Here is a 20,407-nt window from a genome sequence, read left to right as displayed (position 1 = left end):
GTGTCATCATTAAGATTCTTCCAGGTGGGAGAGTGAATCCATTCTCTCCTCTTGGTTGAAAGCGGTACTGTCCTCATTCATAGTGTTTTCATCAAGTTGCATTCGTCGTCAACTGCATTCATCGTCAACCACATTGATCGTCAACCTCATTGATCATCAACCACATTCATCATCAACTACATTAATCGTCAACTGCATTCATGAATGCTCATATTGTCCAATATTTGTCCAACAAATTTTCTTGATATGGGTGCCAATGTCATTTTGATTGATTCTTTGTTTCATAGCACTGTATTTCCTACCTCAGGCTGGTCATCAGTCGTTTCTCAAGTGCCATGAGTTTTGATTCAGAACTTCAGAAGTTATAAACGAAATCTGTTATTTTAAATACTGTGTTGCCTTGAGAAATTCACTTAAATTATCTCAGTCCGATTTCCCCTTCAGTTAAGCCAATAACCTCTTATTTTGCTGTGTGGTTGTGAAAGAGAACAAAATGAGATATGAAGCATATAATAAGCTTTGAGAGAAATTCTGATATTTAATATATTCTTAACACTCATTTTATATGTATATGCTTATGTGTGTGTGTATGTGTGTGTATGCACATATTTCAGAGATGAGGCTATGTTTCATTAGTTATAAGAATCAATGTGGGTTTTTTTTTTGCCACTGGAGTTTTAATTGTCCAATTGCACCAACAATTATTTATAAAAAATATATCTTTTTCTCACTTAAAAAAACTTCTCAGGTGCCTTTCTTTATTCTTTCGTTTTTTGCATTCAGATAAGTAGGCACATGATGAATGGTGTCTGCATTCACTAAACATAATGTGCATTAATCTCAGAGTCTGCTGGGTTATTAGTGTTGTGTCAATATATCAAACTCCAACATCCATCTGCCCATCAGAATGTATTACACACTTCACAGCACTTGAGACAGAAAACCAATATCAAGTGACAGGGTATCAGGGCATCTTTAATGTCTGACATAATTCTTTCTCTGCCACTTAATTATGTTAGGAATCTTTTTTATCCCTTTCTTGGGGCTTAATAAATTGAAAATCATTAATAGTTCATATACAGCCTATCCATTGTTTATTTCTTTGATTTTCAGAATAATGTTGAGCAAAATTTCTTCACTCAAAACCGTTTTCTGAGTAGAAAATTATTATCCAGTATATCTGTACTTGGGTTCTTAAAATGTCTGTTCAAAGCTCCAAAGAATGATGAGAAGAAAGAAATAAAGAAAGAAAAGAATTTCCACAGAAGTGAAAACAAACAAACAAACACTTTAAGTCCAGTTTAACACCCAGTGTGCTCAGTTATGTGCGTTTTGCTGGGCACAGGAGGATTGTGGTAAAGACTGGAAAGCAATTGGTCAGAGGTCACACACGCTTCATAACAAGGTGGGAGAATGAAGCTAAGGGTGAATTTTCTCTGTTCATCTCCTTTTCTTCTTACGCTTCCAGCCCCAGTAGACACTCAATAAAATTCCAAACAGGTTCATAGGGATGGGTTCTTTGCCAAAGGTGCCCCTGGGACATGCTGTGTAGCCCTCTCGGCAGACACAGTTAGGGAGCCGATAGTAAGAGCAGGATGGGACACACAGAGGAGGCAAGGAAGAATGGGGAACAACACTGAACAGGACTGAACGCTGAAGAGGGAACAGGTAGCTCCGTCTTTGCTGGAACCTCATTAGGCACATGTGTCATCATTTTACAAATGAAAAGACTTGTGTGGAGAACCTCAAAACCAGACAAGATGGTCTGTAATTGGTTGTTTCCTCCCTCTCCTCACAAATAAAAGGGTCGGAAATAACACAAGAGGTCTGAAACAGTAGCAGAGGACCTTGAGTCCAACCGAAGAGGATGAGCTAGACCCAGCATTTCCTGACCCCCCAACATAGTGAAATACGGTAGCCCAAGTAGCTCATCCTTTTCCTGGTTCAAAAAGGGGGCCTGCTGACAACACTGGGCAAGCCTGACGAACCTGCCAGAAAGAAGTGGTCACTGACCCTCACCCTGAGACATTGGGGGGGAGCAGCCCCATAAGGGGGACCTGCTATCGTGTCATGGAAGGATTTGAAAGTGTGGCAATAGCTACTACTCAAAGTAATTAACAGAATGAAACAACAATTGTATTGAATCAACAGAGCACCATTGAACAACGGGGCCTCTCGGGAGGACAACCGAATTCATAACTAGAGTCTCTAAAGGAGGGGCACAAATATGACAAGAAATCATGGCTGAGATTTTTCCAAAGTTTGTCAAAGACTGTAAATCCCAGGGGGAGGAAGCACGTAGGACATAAGTAAACCTTCAGAGAGAAGGTAATAATGACACCAAGTAGCATCAAAATCAAATTCCTTCAAACCCATGATAAAGAGAAAGCCTTACAATCAGGCAGAGGATAAAAGGCACATTATGCTCAGAGGTACAAAGGCTGGAGAATAGAAACAGACTTCTCACCGCGGATGATTCAAGACAACAGACTTTAAAGGCACTGAAAGAAAGGTGGGTCACACTGGAATCTGGCACCCAGTCACACGCCTTTCAAAAAGCAGAGGGAAACAAAGACTCCACAGACCTACAAAGGCTGAGATTTCATTACCTGACAGTTGTGCTAAAATGATCGCAAGCAATCCTCAGGAAAGAACCACGTTTATCCTGCATGGAAATTAGGATTTAAATGATGCTGCGAATGGCAATTATATGAGGAAATGTAAAACTTTATTTCTGATTTTCAAAATCTCCTCTAAAATGGGACAAGGGGGGGGGGGGCCCAGGGTGGCTCACTGGGTTGAGCGACCGAGGTCAGCTAAGGTCGCGATCTCACGGTTGATGAGTTTGAGCCCTGCGTCGGGCTCTGTGCTGACAGCTCGGAGCCCGAGACTGCTTCAGATCCTTTGTCTCCCTCTCTCTCTCTGCCCCTCCCTAGCTCGCTCTCCCTCTCACTCAAAAATAAATTAACATTAAAAATAAAGTAAGAGATAACCAGTTATTGTATGTATGTAGATATGTATTTCTTTATTAAAAATTTTTTTAACGTTTATTTATTTCTGAGACAGAGAGAGACAGAGCATGAGTGGGGGAGGGGCAGAGCGAGAGAGGGAGACACAGAATCCAAAGCAGGCTCCAGGCTCTGAGCTATCAACACAGAGCCCGATGCAGGGCTCGAACTCACAAACCGTGAGATCATGACCTGAGCTGAAGTCGGTCACTCAACCAACTGAGCCACCCAGCTGCCCCTATTTCTTTATTTTTTAAAGGTTTACTTATTTATTTATTTATTTATTTATTTTGAGAGAGAGAGAGAGAGCACAAGTGAGGGAGGGGCACAGAGAGACAGAGTCTGAAGCAGGCACCAGGCTCCAAGCTGTCATGATGCAATTATTTTTATAACCAGTTATTTAAAGGAAATAAAAAAGTAATGCATTTGAGGTATGTAATATACATAGAAATGTACAAAACATTAGGGTGAATGTTTGGGGAGGAGAAACAAAATCATTTCACGATTCCTAGAAGTACATAAGGAAATATAATATTGCGTGAAAGTAGACTGTAGTTAAGTTAGACACGTATACTATAAACCCTAAAACGACCAGTGAAGCAACTAACTAAAAAGCAATAGCCAGTACACCAAAAATAAGAAGGTAAAACGTCATCACAAAAAACTTGCTTACCCAAAGAAAGAAAGGAAAGAAGAAAAGGGAACAAATCACTTGTGTCAGTAATCACACTGAACACACATATTATCCTTTTTTTAAGTTTATGTATTTTGAGAGAGAGAGAGTATGTCCTTGCGGGCAGGGGGAGAGGCAAACAGAGAAGAAGAGAGAGAGACTCTCAAGCAGGCTCCACACTGTCGGCACAGAGCCTGATGTGGTGTTCAAACTCAAGAATCATGAGATCGTGACATGAGCTGAAGTCAAGAGCTGGGTGGATGACCAACTGACTGAGCCACCCAGGAGCCGCAAATACAAATATTATCTAAACACTAGATTAATAATCAGAGATGTTCACATTGGATGAAGGTAGGATTTGACTATATGCTGCTTGTAGAAAATCAACTTTAGATATAAAGACACAGAGAACTTAAAAATTGAATGACTCAAAAGTATATACCATTTGAACATGAATCTAAAGAGGTGTAGAGTTCTAATTTTTTCTATTGTAGAGAAAGATAGAGTGGGGGAAAGAGGCAGAGGAAGAGAGAGAGAATCTTAGGCCATGCTCAGCATGGAGCCCAATGGGGGGCTTGATCCCCTGACCCTGGAATCATGACCTGCATCAAAATCAAGAGTTGGATGCTCAACCGACTGAGCCACCCAGGCACCCCACGAGTGCTTGCATGATTAAGGAAGAAAATTACTTTTAGAGAAAAGAATATTGCCAAGAATAAAGTGGGTCATTTTTTAAGGAAAACAGGGTCAGTTTGTCATGAGGACATAATCATAAATGTGCGTTCACTTAGTAACAGAGTTCAAAACACATGAAATGAAGTCTGATAAAAATGGTCGTAAGGAGACGAATCCATTTTGTTCCATAAGAACAATCCACTTATAGTTGTGTGTTTCAACAACAAGAGAGAGAAAATAAATAAGAATACAGAATGACCTAATAGACAATCATGCAGCGATGTTTTCAAAAACAGAATAATGCATATTCTGTTAATGTCCAGCTAGGACATTCTCCAAGATAGCCAATATTCTAGGCCATAAAACCAAAATCTGTATTTATCAGGGTTCTCCCAGAGAAATAGAACTGTGTGTGTGTGTGTGTGTGTGTGTGTGCGCGCGCGTGTGTGTTTATTGACAGAGGTGGGAGAGAGAGAGGGAGATTTTATTTTATTTTTTTTTATTTTTTTTTTCAACGTTTATTTATTTTTGGGACAGAGAGAGACAGAGCATGAACGGGGAAGGGGCAGAGAGAGAGGGAGACACAGAATCGGAAACAGGCTCCAGGCTCCGAGCCATCAGCCCAGAGCCTGACGAGGGGCTCGAACTCCCGGACCGCGAGATCGTGACCTGGCTGAAGTCGGACGCTCAACCGACTGCGCCACCCAGGCGCCCCGAGAGGGAGATTTTAAAGAATTGGCTTAGGTAGCTGTGGGGGCTGCAAATCTCTAATCTGCAGTGCTGTTTGGAAACCCTGAAAAGAACTGATTTGGTAACTCGGGCTAAAAGCAGGCTGGAGCTCGAATCAACAATTGGAATAAAATTCTAATCACACAAATTATGTTCTCTGATCACTATGAAATTACATTGTAACTCAACAAAAGAAATTTATCTAGACAATCCTCAATATTTATAAACAAACTATAACATGGATCTAAGAATGTACTCAGAGGAAAATTAGCAAGGAGTTAAGCTGAAAGAAAATGGAAATGCAACATGTCAAAAGTGTGGGGCAGAGTTGAAGCAGCACAAAAAACGAAATGTTTGAATGACTACCCGAGAAAAGGAGAATCAATGATCTCAGCTACCAACTCAAGAACCAAACACAAGTAAACCAGATTAAACACCATGTAAGAAGCAGATAAGAAATAATAAAGATCAGGGAAGAAATCAATGAAAGAGTAAACAGAGGAACAATAAAGAAAATTAATGGAACAAAAAGCTGATACTTTCAGGAGGTAAATAAAATTGATAAAAACCCCAGGTAGACGTCTGAAGAAAATACTATTTCTGAAGAAATAGTCAATATAAAAACTGAGAACTTTGGCATCACTATAGGTTTTACAGATGTTAAAAGAACAATAAGAAACTATCATAAACAATTTGTCAGTAATAAATTCAGCAACTTAGTTGAAATGAACACATCCCTTAAAAACACAAATATCCAAGCCTCACTCAAGAAGAAACTGAAAACTTAAAAGGAACTATATTAAAAAAAGAAACCTGTTTGTGATTAATAACCTTCCAACAAAGAAAACTCTACACAAAGATGGCTTTCTTGGTGAATTATACATAATACCTAAGGAAATGATAATATGAGTTTTATGCAAAATGTTCCTGAAACTTAGAAAGAATGAATACTCCCAAATTTACTCTATGAAGCCTGCATCATCTGAACAGAAATATAGGGGAAAAGTATAAGAAAAAAGTTCTGTATATTATTATCTCTCATGCACAGATATGTGCAAAAGTCTTAGCAAATCAAACCAACTGAGTGGGATTAATCCCAGGAATGCAAGGTTTTAAATCAACTGATGTAATTCATCATGTGAGTAATCTAAAAAGGAAAACAAAGCAACCATTTCACGAGTTAGAGAAAAAATGTGAAAATATCCAGCATCAATTCCTGATTTTATAAAACTTGAGAAATGTGAGAGTCTAAGCATATTTTGTCAACCTGCTAAAAGGCATCTCTGAAACGTCTGTGGCTAATGTACCAAATGGTAAAAAATTTAGTGCTTCCCCCTTAAGATCACAATGTGTCATGCTCCTAAGACTTTTATTGAACATTGTGCTATAGACTCCAGCTGGTACAGTAAGGAAAATAAATAAAATCACAGATGATGTGAGCATCTATGGAGAAAAACTCCCTAAATCTACAAAAATGCTACTCAAACAAATAAATCATTTTAACAATGCTAGGTGCATATTATAAAACCATTACAAAATATTAGACAAATTAAAGAACATCGAAATAAAAGGAAAGATATACTGTGTGTCCACAGACTGGAAAATTCATTAGTGTTGTGGTGTTAGCTCTCTCAAAATTAATGAGCAAATTCAGTGTAATGCAGATTAAACCCTCAGCAGGCTTCTTTGCAGAAACTGATAAGAGTATTTAAAAATTCCCCAGGAAGGGGCACCTGGGTGGCTTAGTCGATTAACTCCGACACTTGATTTCGGCTCAGGTCATGATCTCCTGGTTAGTGAGATTGAGCCCCACATCGGGCCCGACGCTGACAATGCAGAGCCTGCTTGGGGTTGTCAATCTCCCTCTCTGTCTGCCCCTTCCCTGCTCGGTTTCTCTCTAAATAAATAAATAAATAAATAAATAAAGTTAATTTAAAAATCTTCTTAAAAGTAGAAGAAAAAATTCCCACAGAAAAGGCAAAACTAATTTGATAAAGAAAACCATGTCCATCAACTGATGAATGGATAAAGAAATTGTGGTTTATATACACAATGGAATATTACGTGGCAATGAGAAAAAATGAAATATGGCCTTTTGTAGCAACGTAGATGGAACTGGAGAGTGTGATGCTAAGTGAAATAAGCCATACAGAGAAAGACAGATACCATATGGTTTCACTCTTATGTGGATCCTGAGAAACTTAACAGGAACCCATGGGGGAGGGGAAGGAAAAAAAAAAAGAGGTTAGAATGGGAGAGAGCCAAAGCATAAGAGACTGTTAAAAACTGAGAACAAACTGAGGGTTGATGGGGGGTGGGAGGGAGGAGAGGGTGGGTGATGGGTATTGAGGAGGGCACCTTTTGGGATGAGCACTGGGTGTCGTATGGAAACCAATTTGTCAATAAATTTCATTAAAAAAAAAAATAAAGTCAGCAACTTTTAAAGTAAAAAAAAAAAAAAAAAAAAAAAAAAAAAAAAAGAAAACCAGAGCTGAAAGAGGTATCTTTTGTGATTTCAAGATTTCCTGTAGAGCTCAAGTGACCAAGAGAGTCACTTGACAATAACTCAACAGAACAGAGTAGTTGGTATAAAACCCGTGAGCACATATATGGTCAACCGATTTTCAAGAAAGGTGCAAAATCAGGGGTGCCTGGGTGGCTCAGCTGGTCAAGCGGCTGACTCCGGCTCAGGTCATGATCTCACAGTTCATGGGTTCGAGCCCCATGTCAGGCTCTGTGCTGACAGCTCAGAGCCTGGAGCCCGCTTCAGATCCTGTGTCTCCCCCTGTCTCTGCCCCTTCCGGGCTTATGCTCTATTTCTCTGTGTCACTCTCAAAAATAAATTTTAAATTAAAAAAAAATTAAAGAATTAAAAAAAAAAGAAAGGTGCAAAATGAAATGATATGGAATCAAGTTTCATGTTCTCGACAAATGGTGCAGGAACAGTTGATTCTATCTGGGATACGAAGTGGGCTGTACCTCTTACCGGACAACATATGCAAAAATTAACCAGAAGCCTTGGACTACAGAGATAAATGCAAGCCTCAAAGCTTCAGCACTTCTATAAAAATTAGGAAAAAAACCTTCACGACTTAGAATTTGGCAAATTTACCTCTCTTTATATACAAAAGCAAAATCTGTGTAAAAAAAAAAAAGAAAAAGAAAAACCGAAAAGGTAAATGTATTCCCTTGGTAATGGTAATGCACAGTGTGAGGCTGTCCTTCATTTCTCTACCTGCAGGGCTCAAGAGAGTGTACACGGTCTTGGACAGAGACCGTCCCTTTGCACATCATAGTTGACAGTCAAAAGATTGCCTGTTTCACCAACTGACCCCTCATCTGTCTGCCTGGAGGCCTCGGAGGGAAGTTGAGATCCAGAGGGAGCCATCGTTGTTGCGGAAAGCACCTGTCCGCGGGACCCCATGCCTCCCTGAACAGGAGCCAATTCTGAACAATTCTCAATTGTTACAGTCTGGAAACAGGAAGAGTTAGGGCATCCCCCAGAAAAGGAAAGCAGAGGCAGAGGCTTTCGGGACACAAAAGAAGTCATCGGAGGTCCCTGGCTATTTTTGAGATCTATGCCCACCTGGCACACTACTTGAAGAACCTCCCAGGGAGTTTTGGGTAAGGAATGGAGAAGCCTCGGGAGTTAAGGATTTTAAGGAGATCAAGGGATTGCACAAACCATCTCTACCAGGCCGGGAAATAATCTAACATATCAGAGACAGTAAGTCAGTGGTAAAAGACCCAGTGCTGTTTCATTTAAAAAAATTTTTTTTTATGTTTATTTATTTTTGAGACAGAGAGAGAGAGAGAGAGAGAGAGGGGATGGGGGAGGGGCAGAGGAAGGGGGAGACACAGAATTGGAAGGCTAAAGTCAGAGGTTCAACTGACTGAGCCACCCAGGCGCCCCAGCCCAGTGCTGTTTGAAAAGTCGACAATGACCGTGGTGTATGTTAACATTCCAGAGTCCTTTTTGCAAGATTTAAACCCCTTTGAGCGCCTGAACATTGGACCCACTGGAGCCAGAGAACCGATGGTACCGAGCCTTGCTGGCCTATGATTTCACTCAACGAGGACCCGGACTCTGTCAAGGTAACATGACCTTTGCATCAGTTCTAGATATACCCAAGGCCCCTTCCCAGATATACGCACACCTGTAGCTTAAAACTTCCCCACTTTTGTTGTTTGGGGAATCACTGCTTTGGAAGTTGGTCCCCAAGGTGATCTCCTTCTTAGCAGCAGCAAATACAGACTATGTATTTTGTGTGACAACGTCTGCTGTATTCTCCACCTGTTACTTTGGCAAGGCTTGAACTCACGTCAGTCCGGTTACAACCACCATGGTCTGCATGGAGGCACTCGGACCCAATTCAGCACACCCTTCAGTTCTGGTCTGTGAACAGAAGATGCCCAGAACCCCTGGACCCTCCTTCCTTCTCCAGGCCTACTCTCCCCTGGAGTCTGCATATCACCCCTTCCTCAGTCCCTACCCATCTCCTAAAATCTTTCCACTCCAGAACTCAGGGCGAACACTTTCCTGTGTCCTTCAACTCAGATTTAGACAAAGCTTTCATTTTCTAGCTCCAAGGAAAACATCTCTCCCTGTAGGACCCAGACCTGGGCCTTGATCTCAGGACCCTGAGATCATGACCTGAGCCGAAGTCAAGAATCAGATGCTTCACAGACCAAGCCACCCAGGCGCCCCTAAAAGCGAGCTATTCTTGATCCCATGTCCAACTTCGAGCCACTGCTCTATTTTTTGAATTTGTCTTGGAGCACGAGTAGACAAAGCTGTCTCCACAGGTTCAGTTCTTCTCCAATTTTCATTTGAGCCCATTTTTGCCTCCCTCACTTCACAAACGCTGCCTTTATCACGTCCAACTATACGCTGATGCCTCTGAAAATTGCATTTTCAGCTCTCACCTCTACCTTGAACGCTAGCTTTCCAAATCCTATTGTCACACTGAAGCTCCCCGGGGGAGTTGGGTCAGAGTCTCAAACCCAACGTCACAAAATGAGCTCCCGATATGGCCACAGCCTTTTCCGCTGATGGCACGTCCATCTTTATAGCTGCTCACTACACACTTTGACCCAGCCTCCTTCCCAGCATCTCATCTGGGCCACCGGGAAACCCAGTTCAACTCTAACTTTGAGGAGGTCGGGAACCTACCCACCGAAGATCCCCCCACACCTCACGGATCCAAACCACTTTAAAGTCCGCTCAACCACCGCCCTCTTTCTCTTGGCTCTAGTCACACCCGCTCTGGCCCCAGCCCACTTCGGGCACGCTCTCCTTCCCTGTGCACACCAACCTCTAGGGCCCAAACTCTGGGTAAAGTTCCATTTCTTTTCTCCCCCAAAGACTGGCAAATCTCAATATTATATAAACACTACCTACCTGGGATCTGACTAATGAAGTCCAATCCCCAAAAAGGGAAGCAACAATTGCAAGATGAAAGGAGAAGCAACCTTCTTGCATCCCCCTCGCTCCGGGTTCGCTGTGTCTGCTTTAAGCACCAGTAGCCGCCCGAAATGCTGTTGCACTGAATTATTTTAGGAAATTACCTACTTTCTCAAAGAGCATGTTCATTTGAACAAAAGGACTGTGTATTTTCTTTTGTGATTTCCCCCAGTGCCTCGCGGAGCAATAGATAAACAGAAAGCGCACAACGAGTATCTGTGGAACTGAATTGTATTTAATAAACATTGCCAATCACGAAGACAGAAAATGTGCTGGCAATTAGCCGCTGTGACTATTTGAACCAAGTTCCAATGTGGAGCCTGGGAAAAGCTTTCCAAAGGTAGCTTTGCCAACCCAATTATTTTTGAAGAGATTGTAAAACGATTTTTATTTATTTATTTATTTTTTCAAAATATAAATGATCCCATCTAACACACAACAAAAGCAAAAGTAAGAATTTTTGCTTTAAAAAGGGGTCAGCCCAATTACGTCAAGTCCAAGTCAAAGGATAACCTTCAGTCTTTGCAGAGAATAAATGCGAGCTCTAATCCCGCAAAGATAAAGGAAATAGGCAACCGGACAGCTTTTGAAGGTAAAAGACGGATTTTCTAGTGAGAGATATGCAAATTGACAGGCACATTTAAAAGTCTAACATAAGCTTCAAAGATCCAAGATCATCCCTCATGTACAAAATTCCCAGGGGAAAATAAATACCTGATGACTTAAAAAATAAATAAATACGAGAGCATGTTGTTTTCGAGCCTGAGGCTATGATGTAAACTGAGTGTGTCAGGATTACAACAGCAAGAAAGGAAAACTTAGTGTGAGACATCATATCCAAGAGGCACCACCCTTTGGATGAGAAATCTGTAATTTAGGGGCGCCTGGGGGGCCCAATCGGTTAAGTGTCCGACTTCGGCTCAGGTCATGATCTCACAGTTCCTGGGTTCCAGCCCAGCATCGGGCTGTGTGCTGACAACTCAGAGCCTGGAGCCTGCTTCAGATTCTGTGTCTCCCTCTCTCTCTGCCCCTCTTCTGCTCACACACTGTCTCTCCGTCTCTCAAAAACAAATATTAAAAAAAAAAAAATTTGTAACAATTTTTTTTTTTTGTACAGAGAGAGAGTGGGAGTGGGAGAGAGGCCCAGGGAGAGAGAGAACTCCAAGCAGGGTCCACGCTCAACACAGAACCCAAAGCAGGGCTCGATCCATCTCGTGGTCATGAGATTATGACCTGAGTAGAAACCAAGAGTCAGATGCCTAACTGACTGAGCCCCCCAGGTGCCCCGTAATGAACTTCTGAAGTCACACTGAGCTTGCCTGAAAAATCTTTGCAAATTGTTAAGATGCTGGAGAAGAACTATCTCATTATTTTTAGCTGTTCGCAGGAAAATAATTTCAGGCCTGGCCTCCAAAATATAGCAGACAGGGATGTCAACCAAACAACAAAATATTCGGGAAAACTGTTAGAATTACCATTTCCAGAATTCTATAAACTAAGCGGAAGCTTACGGCAACCGGGGAAAAAATTAATGAAAAAAAAAAAAACCCCACCAAAAAACCCCTAACATCTTAATCGTAAGAACAACATATCTATGGTATTTTTATCTTACTCTGGCGCTATCCTCTGCCCCCCAGATTGTAGGAGGCTCTGAAGTCGGCATCCCACAGTCACAGTTAGGATAGTGATACCGGAAGGAGCCGAACAGACCTCATTGGCAAAGAATTACAGGGTTTTTTTTGGTTGTTTGTTTGTTTCCACCTGTCTCATGGCTTCTTGGAGGACAAGGTCAAAGGGTTTGCTTTTATCTCATTTTACTCAAGTGTCTCCAATGTGAGGCAACCACCCCAGGGAAGATTTGTAGAAAATATGTATAGTTCAATATATCTGTCACCGCTGCCCGGACCCGCAAATAACAGTCAGGGAAAGCATCATACTAGCCAAAAAGCTTGGAAGAAAAAGCTAGAGAATGAGATTGTTCAGGGAATAAGGGCTTTGAGGTATTTCGACACGTTCCTGATAACCTGCAAGTCACGTGCGTGCCCAGGAATGACACAAGCAGCCTCTGGGTCTCACCTCCAGATGATATTCGGGCTTTGGGAAAGCAAGATGTGAAGACACAGGCAGAGTTGAAAACTGACTGAGCCCAGTTACAGAATGTCCAGTCGCCAGCTGACCACGGACCACTAAGACACAGATATCAGTGACTACATTCAACAAGGAATACATATTTAACCAAATCCGTTTTGAAAGTCACCGCACAACTATTTGCTGAACAACACTATAAATCCCATAGAGACATGCCACATGAGAACGCCAGAATTCATATTCTGGCTAAATGCACATGCATCATCCTCTCGATGGGACATGAGTTACACCAGAAAATATTTTCTGGTAACATTTTAAGATCTGAAATTGTAATGGCATGGCCCCCAACTCAAGTGATAAAAGAAGGAAATATGGAAAAGTCATCGAGATGTGGAAATTCAACCACACAGCTGTAAATTAATCAATGGGTCAAAGAAGAAATCAGAAGGGCAATCAGAATATACTTTGAGATGAATTAAGATGAAAACACAACAAAATAAAACTTATAGAATGAAGTGAAAGCAGTAGTTGAGGGAAATCAATCGCTATCAATGTCTACTTAGAAAGAAATCTCGGGGCGCCTGGGTGGCTCAGTCGGTTGGGCGTCTGACTTCGGCTCAGGTCATAATCTCAGGGTTTGTGAGTTCAAGCCCTGTGACGGGCTATTTGCTGACAGCTCGGATCCTGGAGCCTGCCTCGGATTCCGTGTCTCCTCTCTCTCTGCCCCTCTCCTGCTCACACTCTGTCTCTTTCTCTAAAAAATAAATAAACATTGAAAAAAAAAATTTTTAATCTCAAATCAGTGACCTAAACTTCCATCTTAAGAAACCAGAGGCGGAAAAAAGCAAACTAAAACCAAAGCAAGCAAAAAGAAGGAAATAATAAAGATTAGAGTGCGCGTGAATGAAACAGATATTAGGAAAGCAATAGAAAAAATAAATGAAATTCAAGTGGATTCTTTAAAGAGATAAGCAATATTGACTGGCTTTTAACAAGACCTACCCAGGGGGAAAAGCAGGTAAGACTCAAATTAGCAAAATCACTTCTGAAAGTGGGGGCATTACTATTAACCTTACAGAAATAAAGAGCAATATAAAGGAATACTCTGAGCAATTGGATACACGGAACCAACTCTATAACCTAAATACACTAGAAAAATTTCTGGAAGCACACAGACTACCCAAAGTGAATCAGGCAGAATAGAAAATCTCAATAGACCACATTTTCTTTATCCATTCATCAGTTGATGGACATTTAGGCTCTTTCCATAATTTGGCTATTGTTGAGAGTGCTGCTATGAACATTGGGGTACAAGTGGCCCTATGCATTAGTACTCCTGTATCCCTTGGATAAATTCCTAGCAGTGCTATTGCTGGGTCACACAATGGAATACTACGTGGCAATGAGAAAAAATGAAATATGGCCTTTTGTAGCAACGTGGATGGAACTGGAGAGTGTGATGCTAAGTGAAATAAGCCATACAGAGAAAGACAGATACCATATGGTTTCACTCTTATGTGGATCCTGAGAAACTTAACAGGAACCCATGGGGGAGGGGAAGAAAAAAAAAAAAGAGGTTAGAGTGGGAGAGAGCCAAAGCATAAGAGACTGTTAAAAACTGAGAACAAACTGAGGGTTGATGGGGGGTGGGAGGGAGGAGAGGGTGGGTGATGGGTATTGAGGAGGGCACCTTTTGGGATGAGCACTGGGTGTTGTATGGAAACCAATTTGTCAATAAATTTCATATATTAAAAAAAAAAGAAAATCTCAATAGAAACTACAACAAGGAAGAATTAACATCAACCTTCCCAAAGGTTTTTCAAAAAAGCATAGAAGAGGATAGAATATGTTCTACCTCATTCTGCCGTGCCAACATGAGTCTGAACCAAAGTCAGACAAAGACAGTTTATAAAAATAAAAGTACAGACAAAAAAAACCTTATGAATGTAGATGTACAACTCCTCAATGAAAGATTAGCAAGCTGAAACCATTAGTATATTAGAAAGTTTAGAGGGGCACCTGGGTGGCTCAGTCGGCTAATCATCTGACTTCAGCTCAGGTCATGATTTCATGGTTTGTGAGTGCAAGCCTCATGTCGGGCTCTGTGCTGACAGCTCAGAGCCTGGAACCTTCTTTGGATTCTGTGTCTCCCTCTCTCTCTGCCCCTCCCCCTCCCCCGCTAATGCTTTGTCTCTCTCTCTCTCTCTCTCTCTCTCTCTCTCAAAAATGAATAAACGTTAAAAAAAAGAAAGATTAGGCGCCATCCCCAAGTGGGATTTATTCCAGGAATTCTAGGTAGGTCAACCTCTGAAAATAATAAATATAGTACACCATCTTAACAAAATGAAGGGGGACAAAGATGATCTCACCAGACACAAAAGAAAGTTTTTGACAAAATCTGACACCTTCAAAAAGTAGCAATGCTCAACAAACTAGGAATAGAATGGAACTTTCTCAACCTGGTTACAAACATCAATGAAAGACCCACAGCTAACACTATATTTAACGGTTAAAAACTGAAAGATTGCACCCCCCCTGCCAAGATCAAAACTATGAAGAAAATGTGCACTCTCATCATATTTACTAAACAGTGTACTGAAGTTCTAATCATGAGCATTAGGCAAGGAATAAAAGATCACCCAGTTGGAAAGGAAAGAAGTAAAATTATCTCTATTCGCACATGACATGATTTTGTTTAAAGTGTTTGCTTTTGAGTTTTTGTTTGGGACAGGGCATGATTTTCAATTAGAAAAGACTAACAAGTCTTCTAAAGACTAGGATTAGAACTAACAAATGAGCAAAGTTGCAGGCTACAAAAGCAATAAACAAAAATAAGTTATTTAAAAAAAATAGTAATGAATTCTCAAAAATGAAGTTAGAGAAACAATTGCACTTATAATAGCATCAAAAAACGACAACAACAACAACAACAACAACTTTGGAATGAATTTAACCAAACAAGTGGAAAACTTGTACAGTGGGAACTACAAAACACTGTTGAAAGAAATTCAGAAACACAAATGAAAGACGTCCCGTGTTCAGAAATAGTAGTATTTAATATTGTTAAGATGGCATGCTCCCCTATGTGATCTAGATATTCGATGCAATGCCTTTCAAATCCCGTGTTTGCCTTTTTGCAAAAACTGAAATGTTGATCCTGAAATTCCTACGGAATTTCAAGGAATGTAAAATAGTCAAAGCAATCTTGAAAAAAGAATAAAGTCCCAGAACTCTATTTCCTGATTTCAAAACTTAATTCAAAGCTACACTAATCAGATTAAAAGAATATGTTACTGGCTTAGGGACGTATATGTAGATCACTGGAATAGATTTGTGGGTCTAGAAATAAATGCATACATCTATGGTCAGTTGATTGTCAACGAGGGTGTCGAGACCATTCGATGGGGGAAAGAACCGTCTTTTCAACAAATGGCTGGGGCTACTGGATACACACAGAGTGGACCCCTACTACGCACAATGTGCAAAAATGAATTCAATGGATGGAAAGTCCAAATAGAAGAGTTGAAATAATAAAAATCTTGCAAGGAAAAATATACAGACATTTTCATGAGTTTGGATTTGGCAATGGATGTTTAGATATTTCATTTAAAAAAAAGAGACCCGCAAGCAATTAAAAAATAGGCATATTGGAATTTATCAAAACCAAAACATAATTATTTTTTGTTGTTGTCAAAGAACAATACGAAGAACCCAAAAAGACAAACACAGAATGGGCGAAAATATTTTCACATCATATTCAGAAGGGTCTAGCAACCAGAACACATTAAGAACTCTTAAAACTCCACCATAAAAAAAACAAATAAACCAAGTACAAATGGGGAAAAGATTTAAACAGACATTTCTCCAAAGAAGATATACATTAAAATAATGTTCAACAAACACATGAAAAGATGTTCAAATCATTAATCATTTGGAAAATGCGATCAAAACCACAATGAGATACTATATAACACCCACCAGGATGGCTATCATCAAAAAGCCAGATGACGATATATTGGCAAGGATGTGGTGAAATTGAAACACTCATACATTGCTGATGAGAATGTAAAATTATGCAGCTGTTATGATAACAGTCTGGTAGTTCTTCAAAAAGTTAAACACAGAATTACCATATGACTCAGCAATGTCACTCCTAAGTATATATCAGGGAGAACCAAAACCATATGTTTATAGAAAAACCTGTACGTGAAGGCTCATAGCAACACTACTTAAAATGGATGAAAATTGGAGACAGTGCAAATGTTCGTCACTTGAGGAGTAAATACATAAAACGTGAGATGCCCATACAGTGGAAGGTTAGCGAACCATACAAGGAAATGATGCCTTTGTATGTGCTACAACATGGATGAGCCTTGAAAACATGTTAACTGAAAAGACACAGATACAAAAGGTCACATACAGTATGATTCCGTGTCTATTTAATGTCCAAACTGGCAAATTCATAGAGATAAAAAGATTTGTGGCTTCCAGGGCCTGGGGAGAGGAGAGAATCTGGACAAATTGTTATTATGTACAGGGTTTCTTCTTGCAGTAATGGAAATGTTTCAGAATTAGGTAATTGTCGCACAACTGTCGCACAATAGCAGATATACTGAAAATGGCGAATTTTAGATTATGTGTGGTATAGTTCAATAAAAAATGCCAATATAAAATATTAAGGAACTTGTAATATTTAACTCCTAATGTCAAAATGATGGATATAAAATTTGCTGATGGAAAGCTTGCAGTTTTTTGTTCTAAAATCATGCATGGCGACTAGCTGAGGAGATATATTGAGGTATTTTGGGATCATAATTGGTACAGGGATGATCTAGAGGTCTTGGGGCTACTAAGAAACTGGGAGCCTCACAGCACCCAGTATTGAGAATCCAAAGGAAGTTTTGCCCATTGGAATCTGAAATATTGGATGCACGGGACATAACCCAGGATGGTTGTCATACTCAATCTACTAATGGAGATTCATAGGATAAGTGTAATTTTCCAGAGCCTGTAATATTTTGAGATGGATGTTCCTTTAGATGGATGGTATCTTAGCAGCCTTTGGGCTGCTATAAAAAATCACCATGGGCACTAATCCCATGTAGGAGGATTCTATCTAATTATGTCCTAAAGTCTCCGCCTCCAAGTATCACCCCAATGGGGATTAAACTTCAACATGTGACCTTTAGAGGGACACAAATATTCAGCCCATAATGGACAGTAGTATCCATGTGCATAGTGAGGATGCCGACATCAGGAAAGGGAATTCGGAATTGAGGGTCAGGTCTACACACGAACAAATGGTGGCTTCATCCAAAGTAGCTCCACACTTATTATTTAGAGGAGATTCTGCATCTTAGGAACGTGAGGGAGCCACAGTCATTTCTGGGAAAGTAACGGTGAGATTCAAGTCTAAACCACAAGGCACATCCTCAAAGGTAAAAAGCCACGGTAATTTGTGATCACCGGCAGTGCATTGTGACATACAACATACAAAAACAGTTGGGGAAACTTTAAGACAGAACAACTAAAAAGTGGTTTTCAGTGAAGTCATGTTCACAGCAGAGAGAAAGGAGGGTGTTTTCAACCTTCCAGTACTGGCTGTTCACTAATGAGGTAGGGTGTTAACAGGATAAGGTAGGTAGAATTTAGCAGTATTGTGGGGTGCTTGGTAAGTGACATTTGAGAGGACTGATAAAAAGGAGGCATTAGGAATCTTTATTTGATTTTCGAAAGGATATACACGAAAGCAGGAAACACGGACTTAATGTACTATGTCATAAGATAGGTCACGTTCCAGCAAATGCTCATTCACGGCATCCAAACCAGGTAGGTAAAGATAAACAGAGGCTAAATCTCCAATTTACAAGTACTGGATAAAATAATTTCTAATGTAAATTTCTTGACATTGATGTTGATTATGTAAGTATGCACAGTAAGCTTCCTTGAAATTACAGAGGACAAAACTTCCCCGTTGAAAACGTCTATTTGCAAATAACTTACATTTTGCATGAAAATCAGTTGGTTCCATAGGGGAAAAAAATGGAACAAAAGGACCATACCCAGAAACTCACCCTGAAAACAAACAAAAGGTGATGCAGAAATACACTTTGCCCTCAATAATCAGAAAAGCAATAATGTTGAATGAGAAATATTTTGAAAATTTATATCCAATGCTAATCCTTCAACACAATGATGATCCACTGCCCTGGCCTTTCCCCCAGCACAGTGTTATACAATCGCTAATTTATACTCTGTCTCTATGGATTTGCTTATTCTGGACACTTCCAGTAGATGGAATCATACAGTAGGTGGCCTTTGGGTCTGGCTTCTGTCACTGCATGTTGTCATTGTGCACCCATATGGAACATACACCAGCACTTTGTTCTTTTCTTTTTCATGGATTAATAACATTCCCTTGTGTGGCTATCGTACGTTTGTTTCTCTATCCGTCGGTTGGTGTAAGTTTGTGTTATTTCCACATTTTTACTATTATGAGTAATACTGCTGTGCAGACTTGTGTACAAGCTTCCCTGGAAGACTATGGTTTCAGTTTTCTCAGATAGATACCTAGGAATGGGTTTCCAGATTATTTGGTAACTTGCTTCACTTTGGGGGGAACTTTCCTACAGGTTCACGCAAAGGCAACGCCATTTTCTATGCTCACTGTGAATACTTGAGGATCCCGATTTCTACGCATTCTCATCAAGACTTGTTACTGTCTATATTTTTTTATTATAGTCATCCTACGGGATTTTACATGGTATTTTATGGTGGCTTTGATTTGCATTTCCTTAATGACTAATGATGTTGAACACTTTTAATCATTTTTTTTTATTGCTGGGTTTTAATGTACCATATATACTTGCATGCTATATCCCCAGCATATACATTATTTGGAAATATTTTCTTTGTTTCTTTGGACTGTATTCTCACTTTCTTGATGGTGTCCTTGGACTCTCAGAAGTTCTTAAATTTCGTGAATGGCAAATTGTCTACTGTGTGTTTTTGAGACTTGTGTATGTGGTGTCATATCTAAGGAAACACTGCTTCAGATCACAAGGGGGTTTTACTCATTTTTGCTGTAGGATTTTTATGGCTTTAGCTGTTCCATCTAGTTCTTGTTGGTTCATAAGCTTCCTCCCATATGGATGGCAAGGAGAGACCAAAGAAAGAGGCAGACCATTCCAGATTGTTCGGTGGTAGTTTTAGCAGCCAAGAGAACTTACTTAAGATGCTTGTCTTAGGAGGTCACAATAGGAGTAAATCTCCTCAACTTCCTGCCAGAATCTTAAAAGTGTATATAGAGTCCTTCACTAGCTCTAATCACATGTACCATCCAGATGGTCTCAACGACACCTTACTCTCTCATGACTTTGTCCTAGGAAACAGCTCCCAGTGTGGGAATGTTGGGTAGAACACACATTCCAAGGGCATGAGAGGGGGGAGGCACCCCCAATTGCCCAAGTCCAGCTTGTAGGTCCACTGGTGACCACACCCTCTGTGTGACCTCCACCACTGCCCTCCCTTGTGATCTAGTCATACAATCTTATACATGCCCCTTTCCCACAATGTGCCCTGAGAAGTCAGCAAGGGGTTTCATTAGCATGGAGGGGGCCTGTTGGGTGGCAATCTGGTCACACTGGTGGGAGGTCCCACTGCAAATTCCAGGAGATCATTCCTTTCCAGGGTGTGAGGGGGGTTGCTGTTCTCAGCAGCACAACACATTGATCCACGGTGGGAGCCTGGTGACAGGACCCTCTCCTGTGA

The sequence above is a fragment of the Prionailurus bengalensis genome, chromosome A2, assembly GCF_016509475.1.
Source record: "Prionailurus bengalensis isolate Pbe53 chromosome A2, Fcat_Pben_1.1_paternal_pri, whole genome shotgun sequence".
NCBI lineage: Eukaryota > Metazoa > Chordata > Mammalia > Carnivora > Felidae > Prionailurus > Prionailurus bengalensis.
Note: the sequence above shows the minus strand (reverse complement) of the source record.